The sequence below is a fragment of the Falco peregrinus genome, chromosome 8, assembly GCF_023634155.1.
Source record: "Falco peregrinus isolate bFalPer1 chromosome 8, bFalPer1.pri, whole genome shotgun sequence".
Lineage (NCBI taxonomy): Eukaryota > Metazoa > Chordata > Aves > Falconiformes > Falconidae > Falco > Falco peregrinus.
This window is the reverse complement of record NC_073728.1, coordinates 12006407-12021067: the sequence shown is the minus strand read 5'-3', so window position 1 is coordinate 12021067 and position 14661 is coordinate 12006407. Positions and strand designations below refer to the sequence as shown.

The 14661-nt window shown below is 43.7% G+C and overlaps 1 protein-coding gene across 39 annotated transcripts in view; it reads left to right on the top strand.

Moving 5' to 3' along the window:
* The window catches only part of MAP2 (microtubule associated protein 2), a 235665-nt gene that overhangs the window by 82187 nt on the left and 138817 nt on the right, over positions 1-14661 (top strand). For 30 of the 39 annotated variants that reach the window (XM_055812584.1, XM_055812576.1, XM_055812575.1 and 27 more), the window contains one exon: positions 14155-14220. The exons of 2 other annotated variants lie outside the window; for them this stretch is intronic. The gene's annotated coding sequence lies outside the window, so the exon portion shown is untranslated. 7 more of the 39 variants (XM_055812583.1, XM_055812577.1, XM_055812582.1 and 4 more) reach the window with 4 other exon arrangements.

Below are 14661 nucleotides of genomic sequence, written 5' to 3'. Positions count from 1 at the left end.
GGGAAAGGTGGGAGACAGGAATCAGCTAGTCTGTTTGACAGTCAGTCAGATGGGGCATGTGTAGGGACGTCTTTTTGCTGAGAAGATGCTCTTAAATCTCTCCAAAAGGTGTAAGGGAAAACAAGCTCTTTTGTCCTACCAGTGCCTTTCACTGAATGTTGGTGTATGCTCCTGATGTGACTTGCCTCTCTAATGTTGAACCCTGCCCTCAGGAGGGGCTGAAGAAGAGAACAGAGAAGAGATCTGTGAGTGTAAGTGTGGGGAACAGCCGCAGGAAGGAAATCTGATTTGAGAAAGCTGTTTTCATTAGGGCCCCCTTTTAATGGACTAATGGTGGGGGGTCAGCAACTGGAAATGGCCTAAATCCAGCAAGAAGAATCAGCAAGTACTGTCTGCTGGGGGAACAAAAAGGGCTGGAAGAAAAGTGTGTTTCCCAGCATTGCAGTTGTTAAAGTTCAGATTATTTCCAGCACCCAGGTGTAACCAGTCAATGCTTTTTGAGAAACAATTAGTGTGAGTTTTTTCTAGAGCTCCCAGTCCTTTGATGGCCTTAACAGATGACATCTTGTACCAAAGAATTGAAATATCCTGGAGAAAAATCACAAATTAACAAAGGCTTAGGTGGCTTTACCAAATGTGAAGTTTTCTGACTCTTGACCTGCAACTTCCTGCAGCAGGTGTAGGTTTCCTGTGTTTTGTTTGCATGCTGGGTTTTTATGTGTGAAGGCTGGTTATTTTGGCATGGACCTATATTTTTTTATTAGTAAAGCTGTTCATGATTTATTAATAACTTTTCATGGTTTTCCTTTATTAAGAAGTGTGATAAATATTTATTTCTCTCTTCTTCAAAATGTCATCTCTGAATAGCAAAGAATAAGAAATTAAGTTGAAGTGAGGATTAGTAGTTTTCAAATAAATGCACAGGCTGGTTTTGTCCCTTAAAAATCTCACATATGCAATGAATAGAGAATACATCCCATAATGAAAACCTATTCCTTTTCCAGAAATCTCTTGTCCTGTGAAAGCTCTGTCAGGCAGAAGATTTATAACTGAGTGTAAGCAATGAAAATTTGAAGGGTGATGTTGCTAGTTGTCCAGGTTCTGAGGTTTTTGGTTTGCATTGTTGGAAAGCAAAAATAATTAATGAAGGCAGTACAAAATACTAGACGGTTTGCAAGTCCTATGAAAAAGGGCTGCTATTAAGGGAGGTGAACCCCAAGATTAACATACTTGAGTTGCCATGGGGTTTGGTTTCTAGTCTGAGCTGAAGTCAAGGCTCAGTTGTGGGAGGTAGGTGTGTGTCTTTGGGGGTGACTTGTACTGAGGTGGGTGGGATGAACGGCCCCTCGAGCTCCCTCTCTGCTCATTGGAATGCTGCTGAGCCATGGCACAGCGGGCTAAGTGTTTTTCCAAGTTTGCAGCAAGTTCTGTAAAGAGGGACGAATCCCAGGAAGGCTCAAGAAAATAACACAGTTCCTAAAAGCCAGGAGTTACAAAGGTGAGTCTACATGTTAGAGATCCCCAACAGCTAAATAAGATAATGCAACCCCCTGCCCCTGTCCCCATAAAACTGGGTTCTGTCCATTCTGCTTCTGTGTCTCCATGTGTGTACCTGCAGCGTACAGCCAAGAACAGGGTCTGTCCTGCCACACTTACCTGGGTTGAGTAGCTGTTACAGCTCGTCACCCTGCTGATTGCAGTGGGGATATTCAGAGGACAGCAGAAGGTGACTTGAGCAAAGCTAGCAGACCAGAAAATGCAATCTTTGTGTGGAGTTGGGAAGAAGTCCTCTGGGTGTGAAGGGTTGCAGGAGGGCCACCCTACTCCTTTTTTCAGGGCTTTTTTCAGGTGGGGCTGCAGACAGGTTGTGCTGTGTTGTGTTGCTCTGTTGCATTTTCTATCTTAACTTCTTGCGGAGTGGAGTTGTTTCCCATCGACTTAGCTGTGGTGAGCAATGAAGCTAGAGTGTAAATCTGAAAATGCCTTTGTGGTTTGCATGACCATGTTCACGGGGCTTGGAAATGTTTGCAAGAGTAGCTTTTTGAGTGAATATATCAATAGTTAATTTGGACTTGGTTACCCTTGACAGAGCTTTAGGTTCATGACAGGTTGCTAGTAGTCCTCTCTGTGCATGCTGTGGAGTTGTGGGTTAGTTTCTTTGTTTGCTGTGGGGTTTTTTTGCCCCCCATTCCCTCCTCCTAGGAAATTTATTTAATCTCATCTTTTCTGTACTGTTTTTGAAGATGTAGCTTTTTATTCTTTATGATGAAAACAATGCATTTCAGTCTTACTGAATACTTTTCTCCCAAAATATGGCAGTGAGCCAGTAAAATTAACGTGTCCTTTGTTCGTCTCTGTGCAGTTTGGTTGCTCAGAAACAGTCTTGTGCAAAACTCAAGGCTTCGAACCAGAGGCAGGCATTGAGTGTGTGTGACTCCACTGCTGGTGGCCTTCAAAAGGTATCGGTGGAAATTCCTCAGTGCAAGATTCAGCTCCTAAGAAGTGATACCCTCCTTTCTTTTTTTGGTTGATTTTTTGCTAGTAATGTTGGTCCTGACTTGGTCTGTAGGGCCAACTTCCAAAAGCAATGAAAGCCCAAGCTCCCATCAACTATGTACAGAGAATCATCAGAGTTAAGAAAAGTTTAGAAAGCTGGATGCTTGTTAATATTCATCCTTAAATAAATTATGAGGCTAAAAAATGTAAACAAGTGACACTTTATATTTTGCTACAGCAGTCTCCTATCCTTGTTTAATATTGTTAGTGGAGAGCTTGTGTCCAAAAGGGTGTTCAGTGACACCATCAGTTGAATAAGGTCTTTTAGATGGGTCTGTCTGCATTAGTAATGAGAATGCTTGCTCTCATTTTACAAAGGAACTATTTCTTTTAAATATAACCCCCTCCTTCCCAGCCCCCCCCCCCCCCCCCCCCAAGATACCATCATCAGAGTTCTCATTACAGCCCTCTTTCATCCCTTTATCTAATGTTGGCTGAAAATGCCTTTGTCTTCAAGTTCCTTCAATTATTAATGATTCCGTTGTATTCTTTTTGCCAATTGGTGCAGAGAGAACCTTGGAGCAAATGTGTATTAGTTATTCCATTTATTCTCTCTTCATTCCTTCTGCGGTCTTTCTTAATAGTGTTGCTCTCCTGGGTTTTCACTTGCAGGTTCCGCATCATTGCTTGGGTTTTTTGCTCAAATATAAGAGCTGTTGTGTCCCAAAGACTGGCTTTGATTCTGAAACCTTTTAAAAAGAGGTAAGGAGCCTTCTTGCAAATGCTAGGAGCATCTGTGTTTTTCAGTCTCTACTTTGACATTTGTAAGTGGACAGACACCTTCATCTGAACCAATCCCACTCTGTGGACCAGCTGGAAGTCTGGGAGATGGCAGGTCGCAGACCTAGCAAAATGTTGCTCCCAGACCCTAATGTATGATCTCAATGGCACTGTGGATAGACAAGGGCCAGCCTTGGTGCCCTCCCCAATCCATTGAAGTGCTCCAGCAGCAGAGGGTAGCAGGAGATGGGATTCACGTGGAAGAGCTTAGGCCTTGTCACACTTGCCTTGTCCTCTGAGAGACCAATTTAATGTAGTGGGAGCAATGTTGGTGCAGTGCCGTGCTCCCCTTGGCATGCCTTTTCCAGCCCCGGTGTCCTTGGAGCTGTAGGCTTTGTGGCTCTCTGAATGCTAATGGCAGGTTGGGTCTGGGGCTGAGATCCCCCGCACCATGGCTGGTGCAGGTTAGAAAGGTGTGGAGGGAGCAGTGTTGGTGCAGTGCCGTGCTCTGCACCGGGGATCCTGATCTGGCTTCTTGGGAAGCCTCCTGAAGTATGGCCAAAAGGCAATATGAGTCAGTCCTGTGGCCCAGGTGAATTTTGCGGGGGGCTGTACCAGTTGCCCAGTCTGTGCACAGTTGCATGGTTGTAGAAACCATGTGCCTGTAGAACAGGACAACAGGATCCTTATTCACTCCGAGGAGGATGCCAGCATGTCTAGGCACTGTCCTTGATGCTTTTTTAATAAAAATAATAAATAAATACATTTTGAACTTCCTCAGTAGCTGGGTTTTTTTTTTAAATACCACATCAAAAAATCATCTTTGCTTTTAATTAGCTCAGTGAATTCCTTTATCCACACACTCCCACACCCCACACCCCCCCCCCCCACTCCCCCGTTGTTTTAGAATGTAATTGCTTGCTTGCGTTATCTTCACAAATTAGATACCCTGGAAGATTTTTATTACTGTTTGGTATTCTGTACTTCAGAGAAACCTATCTGAAAACATGTGCTTTACAAGGAAAGATTAGAAGAATGTTTTCCCAAACTCCCTTTTGCTTGTGTCTGGACTCTCCCCAGTTTGCCAATATCTTTCTTACTGTGCAAACCCCAAATTTTGGCACTTCGCCAGCTGAGACATCACCACCAACAAAGAAAAAGGAATAATTATCCCAGTGTTTTAGGGACAGCATCCCCATTAGGATAAATAAAACTGATTTCTTTTTTTTTTTTTTTTTCCCCACAGTAAGCCTTTTCCTGCCAAGCTACTGCCTAGCTACTTCTGATTTGTCTAGTTACGTGTTTGAGGCCTCGTCTCTCAATATGCTGTTCAGTCCATTTCTTTTAGATTTGGGAGATGCTCTGCAGTATGCTGCAATGATCTTCATTTTCAAAGATTCTTTCCGAAGCGTGACAGGCTCATCTCATCTTGGGGTCAAACCCAAATTCTATAAATGCAGAATCGGGAGGCAATGAGGTTAATTTGTTGGGATTTGTTACTGACAAACTCATACTGTCAGTAGTATTTTTTAGCCACAGTCTTGTCCTGTAAGTGCTTGTAAACTACTTTTTTGTTTAGTTTTTCCAAAATCTTTGCAAGGATGAGGCTTAACTGACTGGTTTGTAATTTCCCACAGCTTCCTTTCAAGAGGGAGCGTGACATTCTATCTTCTCTGGGATCTGTTGTGAAACCTTAAGTACTCGTCTTGAGTCAGGGAGGATTCACAAAATTTTCTGATGTATCTATCTTGTTTTGAGTGTTTCTGAAGCTGCTCTTTCCTATTCTGACCTGAGGTTCTGCTTCTTTTTAAAATTAATTATATGCAGTATTTGCTCACTGTTGATCTTACTTGTGAAAATTGAGGCGAATGTTGAATATGTTGAATCATACCCTTCTGTGCATCATTTTTGCTGTGCCTCTCTGCTGAACTGTGACTTGCCCTGTCTGCTTTTCAGATCGTATTGAATTTTTTTAGTTGCCTTTTATGTGCCTTTCTAATTGTAATTCATTTTATTCTTTCGCTTTTCTGATTATATTCCTGTGCTTTTGCTGTCCCTTAGTTACACAATGTTTGTCTTTGTTTTTGGTAAGATTTTTATTTGAGCATTCAGGCTCTTAAAAAGCGCAGCATATTCTTCCTCTGTACTGGTAAGTGTTGTTAAAGCTGCTAAACTCTCTTATTTCTGTCTTTCCTTCCTGGTTCTGTGTACCTTGGGAGCCTTACACAGAACGTAAACCCTTATCTTTTGAGCTGTCTGTGCTTTCTTCTGTTACCCTCCAATCTGAATGGAAATCTTCCAAATAACCAAGATGGGATGGTAAAAGAGCCGAGAGTGGCAATTTCTCTCTCTGCCTTCCCTCCTTTTAGCTCCAGATCATATTTTCATCATGCTGCAGCATTGCTGTGGGATCACTCCTCTGCTGAACGGTACCATCCTTTGAATACAGTATAAACCAGTGTCTGGATGGTTTGAAGTAGCAAGAATTCCTGTGGCACTTGTCGAAACAGCAGGGCAAGTTCCCTGAGTTACTGGCAGTGCTGCCATTTGGGCCTGTCGTCTAAAATGCCATTGATCAAAGTACTACTTTATCTAAAAGAAGGTCATGTCCCTTGAGGTATATCAGATAAGTTCCAAGGTCCTTCATTTATCTGGAATTCCATTTTGCCTAATGACTTTCTTGTTTTCCACCCCATTCTGATAAACCAGATGTGACTATAATCACGTTACACCTCCCCAAAGTCTCCCTGGTGATGGCGATTGGATGTGGCACTCTTTGCTTCATACCCTGAGCTCATGGGCAGTGTAACCAAGTGCTGTTGAACAGCTGCTGCTTTTCACCCTTGAGGGAACTATCTGGTAGAGATGAGGGAAGTAATTCTCATGTACAAAGAGCTTTAAAATATTTCTGGACAGTACTGTGACACCAGGGTGAATGAAACCTACGTTTAAGTTACCCAATCCAAGTGCCCAGTCATTAAACCCATTTTAGTCTTGACATAGCAACTGCTGTGGGCTCAGTGGAGCTGTGACTGACTTAAATGTGTGTAAGCAAAGAGGGAATTGGGATCATTGTTAACCACAGGAAATCTGCTTTTATGGTGATGAAAACAAGAATCAATCACAGGGAGCTAATGAATTAGCCTGCAGTATCTGCTATGTTCATTTCACAGTAAATGCAACAGTCCAAGTCCATTAAGAAGCCCTTTGCAGCAGGGTCCTCTGCAAAGAGGGTATCTGTAACATGCAGCACACACGCTGCCAGCCCTCTTTGCCTTTATCTGAAGTGCTTCAAGAGTGTGTGTGAAATACAACTTCTGATCCCAGTGCACCAAAGTCAAGGAAGGGCTTCTGGCGTTTGTAGCTGGGCTTTGTCTTAGAGGTCAAAGTGGCTGTTAATTAAGGTTGGCTTTACTGGCAATCTGCAGTCTGGGAGGGACAGCTATTGGACAGGCTCAGCTCCATGCAAAGGACCTGGATGCCCGTGCGAAGAGGGAATAAGCTGTTGCATCATGCTGGCACAGCGTCACATCTGCAGCCATGTGGGTGAGGCTGACTGGTTGGCGGCATTCTCATTAGGCGGCTTTCATGGTCCCTCCGTAGCGAGGACAGAGCTGCTTCCCTCCTGCCCCGCTCGGCAGCTGGTTGGTTTTCCATGGGTTTCTGCCTGACTGCCTTTGTTACATAAAGCGCTGCTAAGTGAGAAGCTGTTCAAACCGATTCTGCTACATGTTACTACACGTTACTGCAATTTCCATTGCCTGTCTGGTTGGTTTTGCTGTCAAGGAAAAGCAGTGAGTTATTAGGGCTAACCAACATTTTAAAAAAATTCTTGAAGGAACGTGCAGACATGGGAGAAAATAACTATCTGGCAGCTTTTAGGAAGACAGTACTTAGCTGCTAGGGAAGATATCTCTGGGGAAAAAAGAAGTTTGATCTTTAAATTGACTTATGAAAATGAAGGAGCAAATACCCTTCCTCTGAAAGGAGTCACAGGTGGAGGGGGACCCACTTCAGGAAACCTGTATTTTCAATACTACATTTCAGTAGGTGCTAGTGTCCCACGGACTGAAACAGAACTTCACCATTTGCTTACACATTATCCTAAATACAAACGGAATTGAAATGGAGATACTGCCCCAAACCTATGATTAGACAAAATGGATAAGCTTCTGTATTTTATATTGCAGTTATTGCTTCATATATGTTTAAGGCTGTGCCAGCTCAGAGTTTATTTTTCAATTGCATGTCATGCAAAATCTGATTCAACAAATGATTCATGAATTTAAAGTCTTTTATTTATAAACTTAATATAGATTAATAACTAAAGGTTCTGTTATGAGGTATGACATGACAGTTGATTGAAAAACATTAGGTTACATAGTTAAGTGAAGTACAAACTGGCGTTTGAATAAATTCTGTCTCTGTAGCTGTGATATTTTATTGTAAGCAAGTTTTTGTCTTGATTCATCACCCCACTGGTAGGCCAGGAGAGCGAAAAGATGAGAAGTGGTAGGGTTTGCATGTGCAGTATTTTTTTAGTCATAAGCGATGTGATAGGATGGAGAAACACTCAGCGTGTCTCTAAGATGCACATGGTATGACAGACTGTTGTGTGGACCCCCACCAGGCCAAGGGCTGTGCGTACTCAAGGGCTACCAAGAACACCTGTGGCTAGGTTGAGGTTAAGGCTGGGGTTGAGCTGGATGGTACCAACTGTTACGTGCTCTCAGGAGTGTCTCAGTCTAGCCAGGGGTGTCATGGGAAAGTTGACCGTGGTTTTCAGCATTAACTGTTGGGTTTGGATCCTGCAGCTTTAGGAGCCTGGTTTAAGCATCTCTCAGAAGCAGGAATTTATGTTGGTCAATTGCTTTCCTTTTGTCTGCAAGCAGAGCACGAAGGGCAGAATTGCCTCTAAGGACAGGATGAAGCTGTGGGGGAAGGACTAACACAGGCAAGCAGAATAAGTAACAGGATGCTCAACAGACGTCATGCAGCCCATGCTGTTCACGCTTTTGACTTCTCTGTGTCCTTTACCTGTTAGGGGAAGCAAGGCTTGTGAGGAGGAGGTATCAGAAAGAGGGAGGTAAAGGAAGGATGCATGAAAAAGAGAGGGCAGTGATGGAAGCAAAAGGGGAAGGGTGGAGACAGTGTAACGGGAGGAGCAAGAATGAAACATTGTTATCAAGAGCTGGGAGGAGGCTTTTGGGGCAAAGAGCCAAGCAGTGCCAAGGGGGATTTTGAGAACTGGAATTACAAAAAGTGGTTGGTTACCTTGTAACAGTCAAGGCAACACCACAAGCACTGTTTTTACCTATATCAATCTATCTTTGCCTTTTTCTGACACCCTTAACTCTTAATTTTCATTCAGAAAATCAACTTCTGAGTGTGACAAAACCTCATCTTTGCATTTAACTTGGGGGTGGCCATGAATCCTGAGTCTCTTGCAGTCTTACAAGACTCGTTGCTTGTGGTGGCCACAGGAGCTGCCTCCATCTCTTGTTGGCACGTGAGGGAGGGTTTGTAGGAAAAACAGTATCTTTAGGTAGACCATAGGGTTAATTATAATTTGTGTTTTGACTGGTGCGTGCACCAGCACTGCTCTGATAAGAGCAGATACTATTCCCTGAAAACTTGCCTTCTGTTACAACCTTAGCTCGTTGTGGCTATAACGCTACGGGTACTACTTTATGTGGTAACGCAAAACTGCAGTTTAGCTTCCTGAAGGAAGTGGAATGAAAGACGAAATTAAAATGGAAATGGAGAATAAACCCACCTCTTCACCTACATGTTTTAAACGGTAACAAATCTATTGTAGACACACCAGTGGCTCGGTACCGTCAGACACTGGCACTCCAGAAGCAACAGGCTGAACAAGTGGTGAGACAGGACTATTCCCTTCCGTGTGCAGTAGCCAGGGCAGAGGTGGTGGTTTATTATGGGGTTATACAAAAGTTTGCATTGGAGCTGTTACTAGTAACTATACCACATCAATGTACAAGGTTTGGGGCTAACAAACACCTTTTTTGAATTTTTCTTTCTTAGTCTTTTGTTCTCACTGGCCTGTAAACCAGAAACCAAGGATCTCCTAAGAAAGCCCAAGAACACATTTGTCTAGTAGCTTCAAAGTGTTCTGTGCAGAATTAGTTGTTTTGAAAAGCAAGCCTGGGAGGATTTCAACTATCTACATCTTCCAGCTTGATTTCTGTGACATGCTGGCACAGAGTGAAATGGAAATAGGAGATCCCTTTCTAGGTATTGCTCATATCTATTATTTAGTTGAAGAGAGTCAGCTTGGAATTCACAAAAGAGAGATCATGCCTGAAAATATGTGTCTGACAGGTTTTAAACTAATAAGCTGAGGTAGGGGAAAGAGAGGATGTAATTTCCCTGGATTTTGAAGGCTTGTTTATATAACCATGCTGCACAGAAGCCCATGTGGTGTTAATTGCTGGGTTAGTGGGTGCATGAGAGCTGGCTGTGGTACTCGGTGTGAAGGGATGCCTTCGCATGGATGCTGGGAAAGGGCAATGTCACCTGTATGGGCCTGTTTTATTTGTAGCCTGGGAGAAAGGACAGGTAGGTCCTGTAAAGATGTTGAAATCTGCTGTGGATACAAAGCAGGGGCACTGCTGTTGTAAAGCAAAAAGCACAGCTGAAAAGGCTTTGGAGGGGCTGGCTGCATGAGGGAGGTACATCAGCTCTTGCATGCTTGTCTTCGGGTGGGGGGGAGACTACAAACAAAACCAGGCCCCCTCTGCATCCCACATCTTTCTAACCTGCCTTGAAATCCTTTGCACCTTGTTACCCACAGAAGCTGCTAACTCAGCCTGCAGCTTTTCCTAACTCCTCTCCATCCTTCAACCTCTCAATTATCAGTAACCATAGAGATACAGATGGTGACTCCAGCCTCAGCCTTCCTCACCGTGTAGCTCTAGTGAAAAAGCTAGTATGCTATATTGCATGTGTTTTTTCAGAATTGATTAATGCTCTTCTGTTGTCATGTGTGCTCCCCCTACAAGGAAGGAAAAAAAAAAATATCAAGGCTGTCCCTCAAATGGCTGGTAAAATAGGATAGTCTGATGTTTATTACTACTGCAGAACAACAGGCAGTATTTACAAAGTCAAGTGAAGGATCCATCTCTTCTCAACCTCTCCAGCAGACAAACATCCCCAGCACAGTTATAACTGGTAAGACAGTAGTGAATAAAATTAAAATCTCTTGTTCCAGGGCTGTTTTTACCAGAGTGGTGCAGTTTCTGTTCAGTAGACTTACTCTTCTTAATCTAAATCACTGATGATGTTGGATGCTATTTTAGGCATTGCATAAAATGTTCACCCAGTCTTTGCTAAAAAAGAAGCAGGCAACCCCCAAGTCCTTTGTTAAAGGGATGTAAGATTTCAACAGCGATTTGAGTGGAAAGATCTTAGATGGAGGTTCTTGCAGGGTCTTCCAGCTCGGCTTGATAACAGAGGTTGTGTGTGACCTTGAGCAAGCCCAAGCCCCTTAATCGTTCTTTTTTTCTATTATCCTGAAAATTAGTAGAATGCTACCGGTATTCCCTTTTGTGTTTTGGCTCTTCTAAGTATTCTGTTCTAACAGAAGCAGTCTCCTGTTTTGCCCAGTACCTTGCAAAGAGGGATCCAGTATGCAGCTGGATTTTCTAAGCTCCTCCTACAGTGCAGAAACTGAGTGGACTATCTTCCATCTGTCAGAATTTAAGAGAAAAACTCACCTGAACATGCAAGATCTTTTGGAGTTTAGACCAGGCTTCAGTCACAGTCTCACCACCTCCTTTACTGAGACTGTAAATGTCTTTATTCCTTTTTGAGAGGTGCGGTGCTGAAAATGCATGCTATGTAGCATGAGTTCACAACTTAAAATGTTTTCAGGACCTTGACTTGTCAACTTACAAATGTTTGTGTATTTCTTTTTGCTCACAAGTGTTCTTGTTTCACTGTCTTGGGGCGCATTAATTTTATGTGATGAGTTTGCTTTGTGACTGATCCCGCTTTCCTGGCTGAGCCAGGAAAACCTGACGTTAAATCTCAGGCAGAGCTGAGTGTTCTCTGTGTTCCAGCATCTACCTGAATTACGCTCTTCATCCCTGTCTCCTCCCTTTTTGTCTTGTCAGAAATGCTTTTATGGGAATATGAAAAGACATATTGCACAGCACCCAGAACAAACTTGATTACTAAGATTATGTCTTATTTGCAGTATCTGGTGATGAAACCATTTGCCATGGGCTGTTCTGGCAGATTGGGTCCCCATAAATGCTTGTATTGGTAGGGTGAGGGTGATTTGGGTGGCTGGTTTGAGATTCAGTTATGGGCTCTAGCATATAGGGGACAGCCTGGCAATATGATCAATCCCTTGTGAACCACATAAGGTCTGTCAGGAACATCTGAGAGCAACTGCAGGACAGTTTTCAGGACTTCTTGCCCCCTCTACCATCCCAACCCCATGGTGGTGTTTCTGGGACCTCCCAGAGCTTCTGGTTGCTTTGGGGAAAGAGTGGCTGGTGGAGGGGAGCTGTAGAGGGGAAGTGAGGGAGGGATGGTAGCAATGCTGTGAATAAGCACCAACTGTTAAATGGTGGAGGTGAGGAAGACGAGGGCAGGATTAGAGTTTCCTTGGTTTCTGCAGAGGATGAGCTCTGCAGTGGGAGGTTTGGCAGCAGCAGGCACCCCTTCCGATGAGTCACAGGAGGCTTTCTCAGAGGAAAGGTCTAAGAATTGTGATAGTGCTGCTCTTGCTTGTTTTTTCCATTCCTTCTGAAGGCCTTTTTGCTGCCATGCAGCACCTCTTCCACTGTTATCTTTGTCCCATACAAGCTGTCTATGGGGGCTCCATTACTTCGTTTCCTCATCCTCCTCACTGCTGTGGTGATTTAGAGAGTGAGGGGAAAACTGGCAGGTCAGTACAGCTGCTTTTAAGGCACTAGGATCTGTTTATAGCAGCGAGGGTGGAACTTCTGGTTGATGCAAAGTTTGATGGATGTGTGAAAAGTCATGTTGTCGTAGTTGTGGAGGAAGGCAGGAAGGAATTGATTCCCTTTGCAGCCCTCTACCCCCGGAGTTTTGGTAGAGAAGCTCTGGAAATCCATTGGAGATTTATTACTCCTTCCTGTAAGCTCCTTATCCCTCTCAAAGGTAGATGGGGTTTGTTGGGCCTCTCCCAACCTTTGTGTTGGGGAGATGTGTCCTTTTCTCGTTGACATCCTGCCCTCTCAAGGGTTCTGCTGTCACAGGGACTGAGAAACGCCAGCTTGCTGTTGGGAAGTGGATCTGTTCGGCTTGTCTGTCGTGACTGCGGAGACTCAGTCCTTCAGAGTGTGGTTGGGTTCACTGGTTTCTGTTGACTGCTCCTTTGCTGCTTGCGCTGTTTCGTTACAGACTTACAGAGCTCAAAACAAACCAGTTCATCTTTCAACTGTTTCTCTCACTCTGTCGTTTTAAAAAATGACTTCATGTTCCTCTATCCCTTCTCTGCTGCCCCTCCCCAGTCGTGCTGTGTCTCCTCCCAAAACACTGGGTGATTTCCCAATTTGCAGGTCCCTTGTCCTGCTCAGGTTAACGTTGTTGTGGGGAAAGCCTTGGAACAGGGAGGCGAGATCAAGGCAGACTTGGTGGCTGCACGGGGGCAGTAAAACCAGACTCCTCACAGCAACTCGCTTGTGAGCTGAACCGTGCAGTGAGCCTTGTTCCTTTGTTGTGTTAGTCCTGAAGGGTCCCCGCTTGTCCCTGCAGGCCTGCAGCACTTCTGCATTTTCCATGGTTTTATTTTCCGTTGGTGTGAATAAGCAAATGCAAGGCTCAAATAACAGCATAGACGAGTTGGTTCCAACATGTGAACAGAAGTGCTAGATAGAAAAAATAAAGGGGGAGAGTGAATCGCCCTGCTAATCCGTAATGCAGAAAATGCTAAATCCCTCAAGACCTCCTTTTCAGCATGTACCGTCCGTAAAACCTGTTTAGGATTTGGATCGGCATCACAGTGGAAACCGGGTGCGCTGCTGTCTCTGTGCAGTGCGTGCCTGTGTGTGTTTGGCAGCAGCACAAAAGAAACCAGTTGATGATATTCATAGGATTAAAGGCCTGATTCCTGGGGACACACTTGGTTGGATGCAATTAAAATGCCTGTCAGGCATTTGTTACCAGCAACCCCCTGACAAACTGCTTCAGCAGCCGCGAGGTGCAGCATCCTATTGTAAGTGGATGATGGCGGAGCCGGCTGGTTTGTCATCATTCTCGAAATTTCTGTGGCCAGTGAACTCCCTCTTTCTCTCCCACTCACCCTCTTTTCCTTTTCACCACTGCGGGGACTTCTTCTAATTTGCAGTTTTCCTTTTCCTGACCTACACATGGTAGATACAAGCTGGTGGCTTGCAGACTGCGTCTGTCTGGAGATAGGCAGCGAGCCGATGGATAACAACACTCCGGGAGAATGATTGTGCAGCAGTTATTTAAGGATAGGCTTTTGTGGTATGGCAGCGTATGAGCTGGTAATAATTTTCTTTTTAAAATGTCAGCTTTCTTTGCTTCTTGAGGATTTGAAAGAGTTACACCTTTATGCTGTAGCTGTTTGGATTTAGTCTGCTGTAAATTAAATTCTGTAGCGGTGCACACTGGATGAATTAAAATGTATAGGTAATAAACTTCTGTGGTTTTGTTTATAAATATATTTGATGCATACATAATATATATCATATGCACTCACACCTTCATATACACATACTTGTATGGATATGTTTATGCATCTATGTCTTTGTGTAATAGAAAAAACCCTGCTTTTCTCATAGCTGAAAACTCTTTTTCAGCAAAAATTAAGTATTTTCAGTTCCCCCACCCCCCAACACTTTTGTTTTATATTAACAGATTCTCCGGTATATAGTCTTGAACGTGACGCACTGATTGGAATCTGCTTATTCACAGATTGAAAAGGTAGGACACCTCTGTATTTGGACATGATTTTGAGAATGTGGGAATGAATGTGATACAGGGTGTGGACTGTTGTTTGGGTTTTGTTTCTTTTGATTTTACTTAAACAATAGTAGTTATTCTTTATTTTGTCAAACTATGTTGTGTTGCAGCTTTGCATAGATTTTCAAATTGTTTTGGCAGGTACTGTGAAGTAATTTTTGATGTGCATGCATATGCTGCAGCTATTTAATTAGTCCTTCCAGCTGCAGCTACCAAAGAGCGAGAGACAAACCTGGGTGCTTGTCTATTGTCTTGGGTTAGTACAACAAGGGTGCAAAACTGGCTTCTGTCATATCAGACGTGGGGTTGTCTGAACATTGATTTTAGCATCAGCAAGAACAGGGTTAAACTCATTGCCTTGCTCAGAGCAGGTACAGTCTATCAGGGCACTAAGCATAGTGG